Here is a 4,486-nt window from a genome sequence, read left to right as displayed (position 1 = left end):
GAGGCTATGCCGGACATTTTCCAATGGGTGCCAGAAGGTTTCCTTTCCAGCTAATCTAGCTTAATTTTGGGGTATCGGTTTTTTAGCTCTGGCGCATGCGCCCCACCACTAAAAAATTATGGCAGTGTCAATTCCTGATACCTGGGACCATGCCGAACATTTTCCAATAGGTTTCATGGGGTTTCCTATCCAGCTAATCTAGCTCAATTTTGGGGTGCCTTTCAAATGACCCTACTGACCACACCCACCAGCGGTGCCCGCCAGACTTACATGGGTATGTACACGAATCATTGCTATATGCATGGAAATTGGTTTCCTTTCCAGCTAGGCTGACCTCTCTGGCCGCTCCCGGTCTAATAGTGTTATTATTGCAATAGATATTAGCAGTAAGTGGATCCCGATTTTGCAGACAGGTTTATCAGCTGGGGTTGTGTTAATTGCTAGTTCGATGAGATTGCGCAGGCCCGGTTTTGCAAGCAGGTTTACCATCGTGGGTTTTAGGTGCGAGTTCAATGATGCTGATGCCACACAATCGACAGATTCGTAGATTGAGCAGATCGGAAGATTGCACGCATTGCCACGCAACACATATGTTCATAGACTTGAGTTTGTTTACATCGTAAGAGTTCAGAAATTTCACCGATGTTACTGCATCTACTCTAGCTCTACTATATCGAACGCAGCTTTTTATAATAGCTAGTGTATGCACGTTTGCCGACTATCTGTAGTGTACGTAGTATGGATAAGTACTTTGATTCACTATAGACAACGTAGCCAAAGCACGCTATTTCGAGAAAATTGCGTGTATTGGGAATCGAGACCCGTACGAAATAGACAATGCCGAATGGAGTGAGGACCACAATGTGTTCCCATCACACACCTATTTGGATCTTAATTTGTGAACTACCTAACATTCCAGCTGAGTCCATTTTATACTCTCAAGGACTTTCAGAACTACAAAAGCCTGGATGCCTACGATCGACTGTTCTGCGGTTGGGTTAGTGGTGTACCAGTCTACATCTATCATGTGAACAGTGAGAGTCCCATCTACGTTATCCGAGCACGTGTTATGCGCTCCCATACTCTGATTAAAGTGATTATACCATTTCTCTACCCGTGCATGTGTCATTATGAGAGAATATGGGACAGGCATATCATGTCAGCACACTGTAATTGTAAAGCCGGGATTGGTGAATTCTGTTCACATGTTGCCTCGGTGCTATTTTATGTAGAGTATGCTGCACGTGCAAGAGAAATCACCACCCCACTCAAACAGCTGCATGCCTACTGGATGCCGGCGATATATGTATATAAGTGTAAATGTGTAGCGGCGTGCGGTGTACCTGTGTGTTGCAGAGGAGCATTTGACCGGCATTTACAGGTAATTATCGGCAATACAAAGCGAAAGAGAGTAGTGAAACATTGGTAGTAAATACATTTCGTGTTTATTCAGCATTGCTTTTTTTATTGAAAATGCTCCAAACGTCTGTGGTTCGCCTGGTCTCTCGTTACTTTACCTTGTGTTGTGATCACGCTAGGCAGCCTAAAAAAGCTGTGTGGCTTTCTCTGATACCGATTGCTGCAGTTGACAACACCGCAGGAGAGCGGCGTTGTGATGGCTTAATAGACGAATAAAATGAGCAGAGGTGCGTTGCTCAATGTACTTGTATACCGTGCCTAAACTGGTTTCTGGAACCCTAATGGCCGGCGGCGTTGCATTATGGGTAATATAAAAAATCACGGAACCCTCTATACGTGCAAACTGGTCGCGGCCGACGGTATACGTTTGCATGGTAAAATCCGTTCTATAATATCCACTTTGCTCGCAGTATCGCGCTCTGAGATCCCCGCTATTCTAATGTACATGAAGACGGCAAAACTGCGTGTAAATTATTTTACCGAGGTAATTATCACTTTTTAGCCAATCATAAGCTATGTTCCACATAATTTCACTGTGGTTAAACTATTTTTACCGCGGTTAAATTATCACTTCATATCCAACCAAAAGCCGTGTTATACATATCGCTATATCGAATCAACAGCTCTTGCTGCAAAGCAACAAGTTGCAACAAATGGGATATAGGCTTATATATATATACAGAGATGATACAGATGGCATCACAGATCGAGAAGTGTTAATTTAACCGCGGTAAAAATTATTTAAAGGGATCGTTTACTCTAGGTTCTAGGATTATTTTCAGTTAATTTAGGTTAAAATTACGCTACATAAAAAGTTTCATGGTTCAACCACCATTAGAAATATTATTAAAAAATGTTTTAAAAGCTAACGACTACCAGTTTGCATTAGCAACGACAGTGGCGGGCCACTCAAAGCGCACGAACTGATAAGGCGCAACATAGGGCTAGAGAGGGTGTTTCTTATTTATTCATTTAAAAGCAAAAGGATTGTAATATCTTATAAAACGACATATAGTTTCAGTATAATAGATAAATTTGCCCTAAAATGAATATCGTTTCGGTTAAATAGCATTTAGGTATAAATATAATTGCACTTTTGTGATTAGCCTCGGTCTGTAACGTGCAAATAAATGGTCAATACGAACGCAACTTTTTCGGGATGGCAGCACGGTCGCGGTGTCATGGCGCCGTTCAAATTTCGTAGCGTTGATGTATAATTAATTATAACAATTAAATTAGGTATCTGGTAACAAATACGTGTGGGTATAGACGATTTGTTATACAGTAAGTACAGTTGTATGCAGAAAAATCCTAGAGGCTATACTGTCCCTTAAACCACGGTGAAATTATGTGGTACAACGGGCTTATGATTGACTAAAAAGTGATAATTTAACTGCGGTAAAAATAATGTAACAAGGCCTTTGTTTGGGCAAAACGGCTATATAGTTTTACCGCTGCAAAAATACATTTCTGAATACAGTGGCCAACCATGCATGAACGTGCACCGTTATATATAAGAGTAACGTGAGTCGTCTAATAAATTGGCATTTCGCCTTATAGGGGCGTTTGGGTTGGGATGGGTAGAGACGTGTTTCGTCGTCGCTATTGTAAACACACGTGCATGTGTCGCATGATAGAGACATATGTATCCGTTGAACAGATGAAGGGATGACAGCGTAATATAGTTATCACCAGGAGTGTATAATGACAAATCTTGCACTGTCATTATACACGCCTGTTATTACCAATATACTTACTCGCAGTTGAGTACAGACGAGACACTTTTTTCTGACTGTGCCACTTACGAATTCAAAAACAAGAAAAAATACTATGAAAAATGCATGCAAAATATAAAATCAATGCAATATAAAATACTGGAATATGGCAGGGCTGTCGCCTATCTTTGCGAATGTTAATGAACTCTATAGGCACAGAAGTAGCAAACTGGTGGCCAATCGCAATGATTGCTATATCACAAAACAAACTCTCGATACAGTCAAAGTTCTATACATATTTATTGCAACACTACTAACTAGAACAAAACAAAGATATTACAACAACTTTTAACTTCGTATCGTTCCGCCAAGGTATAGAGAATTTATACAGATGAAATTCAACTACATGACCGTGACACACAAACTGATGTGCTATGAATGCCTGTTCGTCAACGCTACGTTCGTTTTAACGACTAATATTTCTTACGTGCAACATGTGACGAGACTAGACAAACAGTGGGTATAACATCGCGATATACTTAAATACTTATTTCTAAATTGCGCATATGTATGTATATTATATATATATATATATATATATATATATATATATATATATACGTGTATGTAACAAAGGACTGCAATCGAGTGTAGTCGTTTGACGGTGCACATGTTGAACCATCCGTGCACATCATAGTTGCAGCGAATCACAACACGTAACCTCTTGTCTTCCAACCGTTGTTGCCATGGCCTCTGTGCATGCACACACAACGCCACTCTCTCACCACATGCGTCTAAACAGAGGAATTGCTCCGACCTGTGATTGGAGGATAAGAATAGACCCCGCCCACTTTTCCATTTTTGGAGGATAAAAATAGAATTCGTGACGTTTCGTTTCACCGGTCATAGCCGCGCGTGCATATAACGCATTTTATCCCGAACTTAGCACCAACTAAGTACGGTACCAGCTAGGCCGTGTATACGTGTGAACGCAGCTTATACTGTATATATAACCACTATATATACACTGTATATGAGAAATGGAACACTGTATAAACCACCGATGGATCAGTGGTTTCCTATCCAGCTAATCAGAAGTAGATAATAGACTATGGGGGCAGTTAGGGGCGTCTGGTGGGCACACCAACCACTGAATTATTCTGGCAGTGGCCATTCACGATACCTGCGACTAAGCCAAACATTTCCCAGTGCGTTCCAAAAGGTTTCCTTTTCAGCTAATTTAGCTCAATTTTTGGGGTGGGGCAGTTGGAGGCGTCTGGCGAATACACCCACCACTGAATTATTCCGGCAGTGGCCATTCACGATACCTGGGACTATGCTGAACATTTCCC

The sequence above is a fragment of the Priapulus caudatus genome, unplaced genomic scaffold (assembly GCF_000485595.1).
Source record: "Priapulus caudatus unplaced genomic scaffold, Priapulus_caudatus-5.0.1 Scaffold1, whole genome shotgun sequence".
Classification (NCBI taxonomy): Eukaryota; Metazoa; Priapulida; class Priapulimorpha; order Priapulimorphida; family Priapulidae; genus Priapulus; species Priapulus caudatus.
The sequence above is the reverse complement of the archived record's forward strand: the minus strand, read 5'-3'. Positions refer to the sequence as shown.